This window comes from Eucalyptus grandis, chromosome 10 (genome assembly GCF_016545825.1).
Source record: "Eucalyptus grandis isolate ANBG69807.140 chromosome 10, ASM1654582v1, whole genome shotgun sequence".
NCBI classification, from domain to species: domain Eukaryota; kingdom Viridiplantae; phylum Streptophyta; class Magnoliopsida; order Myrtales; family Myrtaceae; genus Eucalyptus; species Eucalyptus grandis.
This window is the reverse complement of record NC_052621.1, coordinates 11,778,308-11,795,397: the sequence shown is the minus strand read 5'-3', so window position 1 is coordinate 11,795,397 and position 17,090 is coordinate 11,778,308. Positions and strand designations below refer to the sequence as shown.

General features: G+C 39.3%; 1 pseudogene; it reads right to left on the bottom strand.

The window, feature by feature from the left end:
• Positions 1-242: 242 nt before the first annotated feature.
• On the bottom strand, positions 243-2,292 carry LOC120288704 (annotated as a pseudogene).
• Positions 2,293-17,090: the final 14,798 nt, after the last annotated feature.

Genomic DNA, 17,090 nt, shown 5'->3' with positions numbered 1-17,090 from the left:
AGAAAATCATTCACTCCTTAAATAAGTTTCAGGTAAAACCATCAATGTGTTCTTCATAAAGCGAACACACCCCAGAACAAGTTTTTCTCCGATTTCATCGACAGTCATCTATAATAAAGAATAAATAATACTTTTATAATCAATCACAAACCACGAGCAGCGTTACAGAATTTGGCTACAGTTTTTAAGTGAAAGATGAGATAAACGAAGAATAAGCTACTGTTATTAGTTAGATATATATGTCAGAAGTGGCCTAGAAGATGAACACAAATAAAGATTAACGTGCAGTCAAGAACTTCAACTTCATGCCAGTAGACCATTATGAAACGCCGAAGATCAGGATCTACAGGTTGTATGTCCCTCCGCAGCCAAGGAGGAGAAGCTCTGAAATATATTACAAACAATACGCAGATTCAGAAGACAATGCTAATACAGTCATATAATGATGAAACGTGAAGATGCCCACTAAATATTCTATTAAAAACATAGAAAGAATTCCTTCATGGAGTGCCCAGTTTATATAGGTATGTCTGTCAGCAATTAATTCCATACTACATGCCTATAAACATAAAGAGCACAACGGGCACTCCATTATTGTAGGTTGATGCAATGTAGTACCCAGCTAAGATACAGATGCAGAAACTTCTACTATTCAACAGATTTTAACAGCTAATGAATGAAATTATTCTACATATGTTGCAGTTGTATGCTGGAAAAAAGCAATTTCCACAAAATTAAGTAGGTGACCCTTAAACCGTAGGCAGTTCATAGTTTATGTCTACTTGTCATTGTTAGTTCTTTAGACACTCAGTCTTTTCTGGAAATAACTTATAGAACTTTTTTTAACATGTGGGGGTGTTTATGGGAGAGGCACCTCTTGGTGCTCTTTAAAAACTGAGTTGTAAAAGAAAGAAGGGGAAAGGAAGGAAGGGGGAGGAAGAATAGTCCACACGTGTACTTCTTATCATATAAATAAGTTACAGTGTAAGGAAAACACACGCCAATTCTACAGATAGATCACACATACACAGATTCTCACTGGTATGGGTCGAACAGTCTGGAAGATGACAAGCTGCAGAAGAGAAGAAAAGCACGCATGGTAAAATAGAGGTCAAATCCCTGAAAGAATTCTTAGCCCTAGCTACAGAAAAATTCAGAAAAACACTTCATATACGAGCAGCTCTAATGTTCGAGAATATCTAAAAGCAACGCATCTCACAAATCATCAAACAAAATGTTCAAGGATCTCCCACGAGTCAATTCCAAACACTGCCCCCATAAATAGGGTGGAAAACACTACTTGCAGGAAGCACTATCCTGCCCATCGTCAAAGCCTAAGGGCAGTATCCTGTCCGTTGTCAAGTTAAGGCAGCATCCTGCCCATTGTCAAAGGCAAGGCAGTAACAAATTCCATTTACAACTCATTCAGATATACATGTTAGTGTCTCTAATACTCTACTTTTTGGCTTGGCTTTTTTTAACATAGCAAGGGCTGAAATTTTGAAACTTCCTTCCAGCCATGTAAACCATGTCCCTGAACAACTCCAACTATTCCACAATTCTTCAAGGGACAATAACCGTGCTTTAAAACATATACGATCACTGCTTTAATTAAGTACACATTCCATCTTGCGCTCGTGTGGATAATGTTGCTTGGGGCTCGGTATTTCGATACACTATTCGTCATGCGAACCCACACCATACCAATGGTTAAAGATCATGAACCGTTCATTCGAACAGATGCAACCAGTCACGCATAAAAAAGAAGAAAGCTGTTGGAAATTATCGCAGTCCGGTCACGACCTTCAACTTTTCCATAAAAAATGCAGGCTCCAACCCAGCCTCCCAGTTTTCTCGATCATACGAAAGAGAGAGAGAGAGCAGAGAAATTGCCTGTCAGGAGTTATGTCAGAGAACTTCTGCGGGCTCCAGGACATCAGCAGATTCCCCACCAGAGCAAGCTCCTTTTACATCACTCGCTCACCTTGAAACCCCGTCTCCGTGTACCTGCGGAAAGACGGCCAGGAACAATCCCAAAATGAGACGCGGCCTCCGGCCGCCCACCACAAAAAGAGGGCGGAAAACCGGAACCGGAGCTCGGAGGAACCAGAGGAGACGCACTGTTGGAACCGGAGCTGGTCGTCGGGGACGTTGTCGATGGAGGGTTGATCTGGTCGTAGAGGGAGAAGGCGCGCGGAGCGAGGGGAGGAGGAGCTGGCTGGAGGGGCCGAGGAGGTTCAGCTGCGCTTCAGGGCTGCGGATGAGATCGGGGAGCCTCTGCCTCACCGCCATCGTCTCGTCGCCCCTGTGCTGGAAAGCTTTGAGTCTCTGCTGCTACCTTGCAGCTTCGCAGCAGCAGCAGGAGGAGGAGGAGGAGGGAGAAGGAAGAAGACGCCGGCGATTCTGAAGGACGTTCGCAGGTTTGTTGGGCCGAGCCGGGCCGGAAAGGGAAAGCCATTCTACTGATAATTTTGGCCCACGTCGTTGGGTCTTTAATTCGTGCGCCGTTGCTTGTTTCCTTCCAATTATTGTACCTGTATCATTTTGTCAGTGTCACCTGAAAGTACGTTTAGTATTTCTAATGTCCATTATTATTATTATTTTTATTAAACTACTTGGTATATTTGTGGTAAATTTGCAAAATACAATTTTTGACCATGAAAAACCTAAACCCCCACGGTTTCTTGTGACAAATTTACCTGACCGACAAAAAACTAAAAAACTGGTACATTTGTAACAAATTTACCCAAACTAATTTATTCGGACTGCAAAAAAATCAAAATTGAAATTTGTGACAAATATACCTTTAGCAAAGTGGATTAATATCATGAAAAATTCATGAAATTGCGGGTAAATTGTGACAAACGGAGCGAAAAAAAATCTTAAATTGGTATCTTGGTCAACTATTACGTGTCATTTAACCTAATAATTTGAGAATAAATTTTTAATAAAAACTAACTGAGGGTAAATTTGTTACAAGTGTACCAATTAAAGTATACGAGTTTAGGGTTTTGGTGGTCAAAAATAGTTTGGGGTAAATTTGTCGTAATATTAACTCTTAGGTTTGCTTTTTCTGCAGACAACCCTATTTTTTTCTAAATCTGCAAATAGCATTCATTACTAAACGTTGCGGCAATGCAACTAAGTCCGAATCCAAACGTAATAAAGAACATAGTGACCGGGGCATTTCGTAACCACCTAAGTGGAAGAGTATTGTCACGGTGGGCTTTTGCAGCACGTCGGCCCACTTGTGGCTTCCCTAGGAATGTAAGACATAAACATTTGTGAGCTTGGCTTGGATTCCTCCTAACGTGGCGTGAATAGCCCATGGGCTTGGCTTTTGGCCTGCAACACACTCCACTACTGACAAGTTGTCAGTTTCAAATTGGATGATTTCATGTGCAAGCTGAAGATGAAACTCAAGCTTCTTGATCGATCACATGTTTCCAGCAGCCTTGACGGAAACCGCACGGAGGCTAAAGCCTCGCTTTTTAGGGCTAAATTAGTGTGAAACCAGTGCAAAAGCCGTCGGTGGCGACTCCGGCCACGCTGCTACAGATCTCGACTGCCGAGCCTTGTTCTGTTCGTTTCTCCAAGATCCATCAACGTTATATTTGAGAGTGCCCTTTGTTGGAGGAACCCAAGCCTGGGTGGTGTGCGACTCCTTCAGTCGAGCTTTTGTTTGGGTTCCCTATGTTAAATAGCTCGAGTTCTAATCTTGCTTCCTTTGTTATTTCTTCATGTCTTGGTGCATTGCCTATGTCCATCATTTCAAAGTTAAAAGGCATGCATATCAACCATTTATTTATTTATTTTGTTTTTCTAAAAATAGATTTGAAATAGAAATCTGTTTAGTAACACAATTTATTGTTATATTTTCAAGATAATTTTTTAATTCAAAATAGGTGAACTTATTTCTTTCTCAACTCAATATCTCTATTTCTTCCCCTACTCATCCGTTCTCTCTTCTCTTGTCGATAATTCTTCTTCTCATTCTTACAAGTGATAACAAGCCTACACAAAGGTGTGTTATCAAGATGTTTCAGTGTTTGTAGGTGCTGGAGCTGAAGACGGATGTAACTTTTTAGAAGCCTAAAAGAGAACTAAAGAGCGCCATTTAAAAGTTGAACACTACTTTTTCATGATTGATTTTATGAGCTGCATTTAGGATTGGGATTTCAGTGATTGTGATCCTTTTTCTTATCACTATAGAACCATCTCGTCAATCTTTGCTCATGGAGTAGGCATACCGTCGGTCCACGAAAGCCCATTGTATTGAGGTTTTATTTCTACAATTTGTTTATTGCTCAAATCATTTCTATGTTGGTCATAATGGACTAGTACTGAAGCATATTGTTGATTGATTATCCTAAGAATTTCATTTGCCTATAACTATAGCCATTGCTTTTACCATATCCGTGTCATAGAAATTTACCAGCAATAACAATTTTGACCTGTGGCATATTAAGATGTGGACATGGTTGGAGAAATCGAGTTTGGATTTAGCATTTGAGGGAGATAATAAATTTCACCAAGGTATGAAAGAGGAAGAAAAAGCTAAGTACCCTAGAGTTTTATCATGGTGAGTTTAGAGGATAATTGTTTGGTTGGAGTGGCTAATGAAATGAGTTCAATTGCAATTTGGGTGAAACTTGAACCGATGAAGAAATCACCTTCAAAGAAACTTTCCTCAATTCAACGTTACTTCATTTTCAAAGATGATTGATGGTAGGTCAATCTAGAATTACCTGAATAAGTTTAATAAAGTCATCAATTATTTGAAGAACGTGGATGAAGATATCTAATTTTATAGTTTCAATAATTTATTCGTCGATTCTTTCAAGCACTTTTTGTGATTTTGTGATGAGAGGTTGTTAAGTTAATATCTCGAATTTGAATTTAGATGTCAATTTGCTAAATGAATTTATTTGAGAAAGATTTTCCAAAGTAGATTAAATTTTGGAAGAAGTTCTTCTTTGTTGGACTTGCTTTTGGTCGAACAAAAGGGTAAAAAATCGTCTGCCACTACAAGACAAAAAGTAACTCACATATTTTATTATATATATTTATATTCTCAAGGACAATTATTATGTGTACATTTGGCTTTAATAAAATTCTTGGTATTTCTAATAAATTTAACATTTTTATTGATTTATTTAAATTATATTACTTGGTATTATCAAATGTCATTGATACATAAAAGGTGGGATTTATATCGGTTGAATTATGAAAAAGATATTGACTTCTCCTTATATGTTGTGCTGCACCACCTTTACCATCATCTTCTAAGCTGTCGCCACGTCATCACGACCACCCTTCCCATGATCAGAATCATCACCATTAGCCACATGAGCTCCTGCATAATTGTTTGGTGAATACCTTCATTCACTACCCTAAATGGTGCTTTCTCTTTTCTTGAAATGCCATCACCTCTTCCTCATTTGTTTCAATGTTCTCATCGTCAATATCACTTGTGCAAATGGTATGCACAAGTGTTTTCTCATCTTTGTCACTAGACAATGCAATTTTCTAAGAGCCTAAGATTATTCTAGTCAAGTTTTCTAATAGTGTATCTTCACCATCAGATATGCCATCAATATTCTCAAGTTGGCAAAATAACTCTTAACACTTGAGTTGTATACGAAATCTCTGTGCCCTTTACTCTCTCGTCTCTTTATAAAATAGTTTCATCATTAGCTTAGTTTTCAATACCAGCTTCTAATACCACTTGCTCATCTTCATCGCCATGATGTTCAACTTACATATAAACAAAATGACCATGGGGATATTCCTCACATCACTATTATCGTGCAGATATCTCAATCAATCTACCACATTATTTTTAAAGTCTTCAAATGACAGATTACTGAGACTGACAAGGATAATAGCGACTTGCCCCACTAATTTATCCCTTCTCTCCTCCTCTCCCCCCCCAAGTAACAAACTGTCCAGCAGTATCACCCATGTTAACACTATTCCTAATACAATAAAATTATTTATGCAATAGAGGACCTGGCAGAAAGAGACAAGATTAGCAATTGGTCATTAGAACTCTATAAATAATAGTAGAAATTGATCCTCACAAACATTATAAACAATAATTTGAGTGTTGGTTGGTGGACACAAAACGACAAAATCTAAAGATAAATAAATCCAAAGCACTCACCTTTGCTGACCAATCCCTAATATTTGCCTTCTAATATCTCACCTTTCCCATACTTTTTACTCTTTTGTCAAACAAAAAAATTGGAATAAGCATTTGCTCACTTTGTCAGTCAATCAACACAAAATAACAAATCACCAACCTATACTCTTTGTCAACGAATTCATCACATCAATAAGCCCTGACTTTTCCCTCGAAGTTGTTGCCTTTGTAGTCTCTTTTTAGTGATGAGCAATGACAAACTTGAAGCCGTAATTTGGGATTACAGAGAGAAATCGATTTGGGGTTTGGGCAAAGTGAGAATCTGGACACAAACAAAAGAAAGAGATTGGTAGTGAGAGATCGATTTGCAATACAGATGAAGTATGGGGTCGATGAAGTGTTGAGGAATCCAAGATGGAAACCTAATTTTGTGAATAGAGAGAGAAATCGAATAGAGATGTGGAAGACGTCCAAGTGAAAAGCCCCATGACGTTGTTTCAGGCTGCAACATGAAGAGAAACGATGTCGTTTTCGTTTAAGGCTATTACACGAAGAGAAATGATGTCGTTTCTGTTAAAAGGAGAGAAATACATATATTAAAATGACATAGGAAATGACACCGTTTCTCTTGCGGTGTAAAAATTTTCACGTAGGAATTCGACTTTTTATTTATTTATAAAAATCCATCAAATGAGAAATTAAAAATCCATGTGGGACGTTGGTGGGGTGAACACTTAAGTGAGTGATTTTATTTCAATGTGACACTCAAACAGTGAAAAAAAGTTTTGGCACTTAAATGAACGCCAAACGAAAGTTTTGACACTTATACTATTCTTTCTCCAAAGTGGATGAAAGACGTGGAAGACTTTGCTAACAAGCTTGTAACTACCGTGGCAAATACCTCTTTGAACTTGAACAAAATAATAAGTGAAGAAACCTAAAGACACTTGCTCCTCTTAAAAAAAAATTGAATTCTGGTCAAAGTTCAACTTCTACAAAATTCGAAAACCCAACGCCTATATTACCAAATCAAGAGACATCAATGGAAACAAAATGAAGAATTCAGCATAGCTATCACTTTCGAGCGCATGGAAGTTTGGATCGGGCAACGAAAAAGGACACTCAAGATCTAACCACAGAGAAGCATGAGAAGAGCATCGGAAAATCTCACTTGGAGAGGCAGTAGTTATCTGTCAGATTAGACATTTTACGGGGTGTGTAGAGTATGGAACTCGTATAATGACGATCATAGGAGTACCAACGCTAGTCGCCCTTTCACCTTTCTATGTGAAGAAATGTCTTATTCTGTGAAAATTATCGCGTGATTGGTGCTTTGAATAATCTTTGAGTAGGTTTGGTGGTTGTCTACCATTTGTTTCTCATCTATATGGTGGCAAACCCATTCATATGTTTTCTTTGCTTCTCAAATCATCAGTCTGAGTCCTCTTGCATAGAATTTTGAGTGTTGCATGTTCGGGGAGAAGATTTTTGTCACCGTTACAATTTCATGTTGCATTATTCCAATATATCATGGTAAATTTTTGTAGTGGACCCGAGGTATGGAGGGTAATTCTGAGGTTTAAGATGCTGGGTACAAAAGGAGTGACTGATGAACGAGAAGGTAGCTGTGTAATTCAAAAGAGAGACGGACTAAGCCCTACGATTAGTTCGTCGCTTCAGAGTGACGATATGATGCTTGGTTTTTTATGGAAAAAAATCAGCTAAAGAATGAAGTGGAAATTGCTTTTGTACTGTGCAGTATCGATCAACTATATTCTCTTACGGTGTCGTAGTTACCAGTTTTTGGCAAATTGAAATCAATTACTGGCACAAAAAATGAGATATTGTACCCAAGGATTTAACTGAGTTCGTCAAGGCATATGATGGCTAAAAGACGGACAGCTTCCTAGGTATTTTCTCTGCTTGATCTTCTCTCTCATCCTGAATTCCCAGTTCGGATTATACTCTAGGATTCTACATCGAATGCAGATGTTCACTAGGAGCTTAGTCTAAAATTGGTGGTTCCTATCAAACCCAACCTGGAAATACTATCGTGGAACCCAAATTTTATTCCAAAACTTTGGACGTGAATCGAAACATATGACCACCAATTTGATAAGTGCTAAACATAATTTGGCTAGTAAATTCGAAACCGAGTGAAAAATACTGGACATATTGATGTCTTCATGGCCTAATGCGACCCAATCTTCTTACCTCAGCCAAGTTCATGGTTGACCAGTGAATTACCAAAGTATGCGCTCCACTTGTCTAATTCGCGCTGCTATCTCAATGTTCCCTGTTAATTTCATGTCGCCTTCATTAGTCACGGTAGATTCGACTACTCCAAACGGGCTTTAGTCCCACGTTATTACCATCACGAAAATACCGTGCCAGGCATACTGCGGACATAAGACTGACATGTATGTGCAAATCTAGCGGTACCTTGCAGCGCAGATCTTGTCAATACGAAGAATTCATCAGGCAGATTGTCTCAGATCGATAGTGATAGGTACTGAAATGGTTTCCTTTGAATTGGTATTCCACAAGGACACATTGAGTGTCTCACCTTTTTGACATAGTGCCCAGTCCACACGTACAAAAATATATTAAAGAACTGTCAAATTCTGTCTGCTTATGTATAGAAGTTCCTCAACACTTACGTTGTTGATTTTAACCAGTTGCAATATTTATTCAATTCTGGATTTTTGGTCGATATGAACGACGTTAGCCTGCAATTGTAATGTCACAATCAATCCAACGCATGGAGCTTGGCCAGTTCCTCCTTGTCCATTTCTCAAGTCCTGCAGATGCTAGATTCATCAAGGGCTCTTATAAACATCAACCACCTCGGAAATAGGGCTAGTTCGATTAAAAAAGGACCGATTCCAATCGGCCGAGGAAAAATGGGCATGCCAGAAGGAAGTTTAAGGGGCCGGAAGAAGTCCTCGTCCCGAGGCCACCATAAGTTCGTCGGAGTGAGGCAAAGGCCGTCGGGGAGGTGGGTAGCGGAGATCAAAGACTCGTTGCAAAAGGTTAGGCTTTGGCTAGGGACTTTTGACACAGCCGAGGATGCGGCGCAGGCCTATGATGAGGCTGCCAGGGCCTTGCGCGGGGCCAATGCTCGGACCAACTTCGAGCTGCCCAAGTCCGAGCTGAACTCGAGCGGCGGGAATGGCAGCGGAGGCAGCTGCATCACGGATAACTTGGTGCCGTTCTCATTTGACGAGATGTGCGGGAATGCGAATGAGGCGGAAGGGCTTGTGGGTGCGTTGAAAGCGAGGCTGTTTGACGGGAAGTCACGGAACATGCTTCCGCCCCTGAGCAACTGGCCCGCCCAGCCGAAAGTCATGGTGAACTCATCTTGCAGGACCAGCATGGACAAGCCCCGAGTCTCGGCCGCCCGACTGCTCCTGCCTCTAATAGGTTGGCCAATCCCGCACAGGGTAATCCCGGCAACTCGGCGTCCCTCCAGACCGAGACAAAATCCTGAATGCATCCCTAGCTACGACCATCAAGAGCGGCACGGAGTCGCGCCAGTTCATGCCCAGATCCAATTTCAGTACCCCGGCCAAAGTGTGGCCATGACGAGCACCGCTATGTGGTCTAGCGAGCCATCCTTCGAAGTGCCCTGGGACACCAATACTAATCCAGTCCTGGAGAATGGCCTATTCAATCACGGCACCACCATCAGCGACACCATCTTCATGCCACAGGCGTGGCTGATTTCCGAGGCTGCTGGGACAAGCATCAGTGCGCCCTACACAGATCAATGCTCCGCCGAACTGTCGGCGAGTAGGAGCTGGAAAGTAAGCTCCATGAGTATGCCGATGTCTGAAAACGATCATCAAACGGGCATGGAATGTGCTTGGCCCACTGAGCAGCAGATGCTTCACTATGAAAGCAACTTCCCGGGTGGTGCCAACGCCTCCTGGGATCCTCTCTTCCATGCCTTCTCTGTGCTTAACTGAGTTTCACGCCGAACTGGAACATGATTGTCGCTCCCAACCGCCCGACAGGAGGAATTTTTTTCTCACTGATAGGTTTAATTTTTTTTTTAACAGCTAATCATTCTTTGTCTGCCCCGGAAAACCGAAAAAAAGAGAGAGAACGGAACGATTCTCAGCTCTCACGCTGTATGGCTAGGAGTTTGCTTCGACATCAAATCACACTTACACTTTCAGTTGTAGCTCTAGCAGGGTTAACTAAAGCGTTTCTTTAGCAGCATCATGCTATGTAGAAGGAGACTTGCAGTGTAATGTCCATTGTATCAATAAAACACAAACGCTTCTTTTTGTAAGCTTCCATTAAATCGATAGCGTTCTGATTTCTCTGAGTATCTACCTCGTTACTGCTCGTAGATTAATTGAAATGACCAACAATTTAAGTCCCGAAATTCGAAATTACGTGATGATGAATATGATCTATGGAGTTTATGATCGATGATGAACATGACCAGGCTATGATAGAGAATTACAAGTCACCGGCAACTATCAATTGCTAATTATGTAATTTTTCCTCATTCTTTTGCGACTTCCTTAAATTTTACATGCCAAGATATTGTAGATGAGGCATGTAATGTCATTTAATATAGAAATTCAAAGGCCTTGTGAGGATTAATCCATTTGTTTTGGCAATATTTTTCAAGAATCTCTCTTTGTTGAACTTTACAGCTATGAGGATTCAAAAACTTGAGAAGGAGGAGCAATTTGGAGGGCGATTCAACTTGTCACACGAAAAATAAAATTAAAAATTAAAAAAAGAATTCTTAATTGGATTGTGTTATATCACCTTAGACAAATAAGTTGTCAAATTTTTTTTCTCCATATGTAGGGAAAATTCCAAATAGAAGTTTGAAGTGTTTTCATTTTCTCAAATAAGAGTTTGGAGTGGATTTTGTTTCAACTAAAGGCTGGAAGTGAGGTTATGCCAGTTCTAAAAAATTGCCCGATTTTCCAGTTGGTCAAAGGCCCTTTTGTCCTTTTACCTTTTTGAATTTTTTTTTTTTTTTTTCTTGCTTTTTTCTAGTTTTCTCTTTCTTCTTTTTCGGCCACCAACAATGCTTGGAGAGGGCTGGGCAAGAGCCACCCTCACCGACCACAGGTGAGGGCTATCCCTGCCTTAGGCAAGGTCGACCCTTGCTAGATTTTGGTGAGGGTCGCCTCGCCCATAGCTAGTGAGGGCTTGAGCAAGGGTTGCGGCCCTTGCTAGTGGCCGAAGAGGGCTTGTAGGCCCCCGGCATTCACTGGAAAGAAAAAAAGGAGAAGAGGAAATAAAAATTAAAAGAAAAGAGAAAAAAATTAAAATTAAAATTGTCTTTTGATGAAAATATCCAGTGAAGTCAAGCTCTTATTTGAAACTTCTATATCTACTTCATGTCCTTATTTTGAATTTCCCTAAAAATTGTATAGACATATATTGTTCGTATGATCCAAATATTTTCCTAGATAGAAAGTTCGTCACAATTAGGAAAACTTTCTGAATTGCTTATTTTCTGCATACAAATAGACAATTAAGAAAAGTGAAGTGATCATATTGATTCTCCAAAGTGATTTATATCCATAACGGTCTTTTTTATAGGAAAAAAATTATTTACATGAAAATACAAAAAGCCATTATCACATAAACCCGATTTACTCGAATGGCATAGATTTTTACAAGCGAATTTACCCTTTCTTGACCATTTGCGTGAATGTGACAGAACATATGCTCAGGGAATAAAAGTGTGGTTTGGACATTAATTTCACTGAAACTTTGTGATAAGGACATGAAGTTCTTGTAAAGTTGTAATAGCAGTAGCACCCTGTATTTTTGTTTTCTTGCAGATTGGCAGGGGGAGCAAGAGCAAGATCATCATTGATAAAATAACATCAAATTCTGCTCGATTGCACAACCTATTGTCACGGTAGGCCCTCGCAAAGAACGACTCATCATGCACGACAAACACTAAAATTTATCAAAAACTAACAATGATCGGGTCAAACATTTGGTCCAATAGGAAAAAAAATTGAATTTAAAGTATCGTAATGTAGCATCTTGAATTTGTGTTGGGAAAGTACTAGACATGTTAGTAATCGCCCTTTTGTTTATCGCTATCTTTTGAATTGCGATTTTGTCCATTGTTTAACATTGATAATTACGATTAATCTTAATAACATCACGCAGCTTTGTATTATCTTTGGATTTGCTTTATAACCTATTAGTAAATGCTGGAAGGATATACCTTTGATCAAGTTGCCTCTATTTTGACCGTGCCTCGGATTTGGACTTTTTCAATGTAGAAAAAGATTTATTCAAGTAAAGAAAACGAATTTGCGCAAAAACATTAAGAACACAAACAAGCCTTTTTTTTTTCTTAGATAGTACTATCCGGTTTTTTTTTTTTTTTGAGAGAATATGGGCTATTTTAACTCAATAAAATTAGTTGAGTGTTCAAAGAAGTGTTGGGGTTATCTTAAAGGGGATTATAACAAAAGATTATATAGCCATAGATGAATAGGGTTTACCATGAGCATTATAGCATAGCAATGCCACAATGATCGGGGTAACAAAGTTCTCTAATTGCATTGCAAAAAATCAATCCTTAGCAAAGCAGTTGCCAGTCAATCATATTTCCCATGTAGTCTCTAAACAAGCTCCAATAGCAATGCGTTGAACTCTGTATTAATATGTAGTTTATATGTATTATTGGGTATTTCTATAATTATGTTTTTATTAGTACCTATATGTAATTAATCACTCCTATAAATACATATTATTCAATCTTAATTGAGGTTGAGCTACCATAAACACTTTGTCGCTATTTTCTTTGTGACTCTAAACATCAACATGGCATAAGAACATAAAAATGCATCCAATTCTTCAACATCTCTCCCCCAAATCAATACTCCCTTTGCTCCAATTACTACCATAACAATGTCCAATACATCTCTAAATTTTTCTTCTTCTATAGCATCTATTTTCTCCTTTTCTGCTGCTCTGATCTCCATTGCTGCTGCATCAATTACGGTTGAGCAATCATCCTCGCTGTCTCTTATTCTTCCCAATATCACAGGTCTCATCTCCATCAAACTTGACGTAGATAATTATCTTTTGTGAAAGTTTCAGTTTAAATCTATTTTAATCTGCAACATCTATCGGGTTATGTGGATGATTTTTTCCATATTTGCTGAAACTTATCAATAATCAAAATAGCACTGCAATGGTCAATACCTCTTATTCCACCTAGGTAAAGATAGATCAATGTGTTCTCAGTTTGATCAATTTGACCCTCACTGTCAAGATTTTCCGTGAAGTTCACGTCCTTCGGACATCTTGAGAGATTTGGCTTGCTCTAGGACAACGTTTTACTAATTGCTATGTGGCCAAGGAAATTGGTCTAAAACTTGATTTTCAGAATGCTGAAGAAACCCAATCAATCAATATTTAATTACCTCCAGCATCTGACGTCAATTACGGACCCTCTCACTGCAATCAATTACTCCATCTCTGATAAGGACTTAATGATTCAAGCCCTCAATGGGCTCCCATCAGAGTACGATCCTTTTGTCACCGTGGTCACAAATGGCCCAACAATTCTCTCTTTTGGTGATTTGTCATCGTGCCTCCTCTTCCAAGAAGAACAATTTCTCCAAAAATCTAATGCATAATCTGCATATGATGTTGATCATGCTTTGATTGCTCATGCCACTCCCAGTCCACCATTTCGAGGATCTTGAGGTGGACGTACTTCTAGAGGTCGCAGATCTGGTCAAGGACAAGGCGGACGATTCTCGTGTGATCAACCAAGTTAGCAATCTTCTATGATCGGTTCGATTCACCATCCTCTGGTCAACCTCGTGGTAGTTCGAAACCCTATATTCCTCCATTCACACAGGGCATAATTCTCGGATCTAAGCCTCATCTTACATGTCAAATCTATTACAGAGTTGGACACACCGTGCTACAATGTTGACAACAATTTAATCATGCCTTTATGATTGTTGATCTATCGTACTCCTTCTTACCTTTATCCCTTGGTGAGATCTCCGATTCAACTTGGTATCTTGACAACAAAGCGTTAGCACACGTGATTGATATTGGTAACATCCTTAATCCTAGACCCTTTTACGATTTGACGAAAGTCTCAGTTGGTGATGGTCGTTTATTTGCCTATTAAGCAAGTTGGTAAAACCTTCTTACATACTGGTTCTCAATCTTTACTATTATCTCTTGTCTACCATGTTCTTATCTTGCTTGCAATCTCCTCTCAGTTGCTCAACTTTGCCATAAAATTTCTTGTGCTTTGTTTATCTTTTTCTTTGAAGGACAAACAAACCGGAAAAGTTCTCATTTAAGCTGATTCTTCTCATGGTCTTTATTCGATTCCCAACTCAATGATGTCATCTCACTTGCATCCTATCATGGCTTCCTCTACTTCACTCACTTGCTGGCATTCTCATCTTATAAACATGTTTTGAATCGTGTTTGCAATTCTAGCTCTAAGTTGGTATCATGTGAGTTATGTCTTGTGGACAAATCTCATCAATTACCTTTTGAGTCTATTAGTCATCGCACATCCTTTTCTTTAGATTTAATTCATTTTGATGTATGGACAAGTCCAATTCTATCTAATTCTGATTTCAAATATTTCATGTTGTTCATTAATGACTGTTCTTGGTTTACTTGGGTCTTTCCCATGAAAAATAAATCAGAAGTGCCTACATATTTCCATTGCTTTCATCATTTTATTGAAATTTGTGTAATGCCAAAATTAAATTTTTACAAACTGATGGGGAGGTGAATATACCAATAATGCATTCCAAGCATATTTACGTGAAAATGGTATCATTCAACATTTTTCTTGGCCAACCACCCCATCTCAAAATGGTCTATTAGAACGCAAAATCAGACACTTGGTTGAAATGTCTCGAACCTTATTATTCCATGTTCATATGCCTCCTTTATATTGGGTCGATGCTCTTTTCACTGCTGTTAATCAACTTCCCACTCTTGTCATATCTAATATTTATTTCTCTTTTCCACTGTTTATTTGGGTTCAAATTTGATTACTCATTCTTTCGGGTTTTTGGGTGTGCTTGTTATCCTTTTCTTCCGTCTCGTGTCTCTCATAAGCTAGCACCTCATTTGGTGCCATGTGTATTTCTAGGGTGCACATCAAATCATAAAGGCTATTGTCGCCTTGATCAGTTGAGTGATCATGTTTTTATCAGTGGTTTAATGAGGAGAATTTTCCATTTTTGTCAAAACCTTCAAAGCTTAGTCCCTGACCCATTGTTCCATATCACCTCATTCACTTTTTGTTTACTTCAATCAATTTATTCTTCCTTCTATCTCTTTTGACCCTAAAGCCTTTCATCCGCCTCTTTCTTCTTCTTCTCTAGCTCAACCTCCTAATTTGTCTCTCTCATCCTCTCGACCTACCCAACCTATTTCCAATTCTTTTTCGCCTCCTCCTCCCCTCCCTTCAAATCCACTCATTGTGTCCTCACCTCACTCCTCTCTTGACCAATTTTTCACCCATAACAAACCCGCAAATCCTTTGTACTTCTCCATCTAGCTCTCCACTTTCATTTCTTCTCTTCAGACTCATCCTATGTAAACTCGTGCCAAATCTAGAATTTTTAAACCCGAGAAATTTTTTAATCTCTCTCATTCTTTTCATGAAGAGGCAATGACTTGCTACTCTAAGACCATTCTTGACCCATGTTGGAAAGCAGCCATGATAGATGAATTTTATGCCTTGGTCATTAATTACACATGGGTTCTTGTACCACTTGATCCTTCTAAGAATCTAGTCAGGTGTGAATGGGTTTTTAAGATTAAAGAAAAATTCGATGGTATTGTGGAATGCTTCAAAGCTCATCTCAATACACATGGGTTTAAGTAGCAAGTCGGATTGGACTATGATGAGACATTTAGCTCAGCTATTAAACTCACTACAATTTGGATTGTTGGCTCTATTGTGATTTCTTCCGGATAGGTCATATGTCATAGGGGTGATCGGTTCCCGGTTCGGTCCGATTCCAAGGTGGAACCGGGAACCGGACGGGGAAAACCAGTTCCCAATTTTGGGAACTGTGGACCTGACCATCGGTTCGGTTCCGATTCGGTCCGGTCCAATAGGATTGGCACTTTCTTTTTCACTAAATAACGACCATTCATTAAAAAAAGACCATGCTCCGGACCGATCAATCCAATTCGGTTCCCGGACGATCTAATAAAACTACTCACACGTGTTTTCACGTGCATGAATATTAATAATAATTTATGTGTTTCACTATTAATTTTAAGCATAACTGTGCTTGGCTTATGTTTTATAGACAATCTCTCTTCTATGCTTTAAATATTTAGTCGATGTCGGACTCTTTGAGGCTTGAAGTGCCTTGTCGTTTGCAAGTGAGGGGAGCAAGAGAGAGAGTGAGCATGAGGAACTCCTAGAGCCTTATCCCACATCGAGTAGAAAATAAAACTAATAAATAAGTTTTCTAAGAGTTTTGGTGGTCTCTTGGCCACGTAAGAGGTTGTTACCTCAATTGCAATTCCGATTACAACAAATTTCATATATAATATTCATATATTATATGTGTTAATATATTATATGTATATAAATTATATATAAAAAAAATTGGTCCGGTCCGGTCGGTCCGGTTGGTCCGGTTCCCACCTTGGAACCGGGAACCGGACCGTCGACTGTGGGAACCGCCCAAAACCGGCCGGTCCGGTCCGGTCCCGGTTCGGGCGGTTTCCGTTGCACACTCCTAATATGTCAACTTGATGTTAAGAATGCCTTTTTCCATGGCATCCTTTGTGTGGAAGTTTACACGTGCTAGCCACCCGGTTTCTCTCTTCTTGAATTCCCAAATCACATGTGTCATCTCTAGAAAGCCATCTATGGTTTAAAACAAGTTCTACATGCATGCTTTCATTGTTTTAGCCACTTTTTATT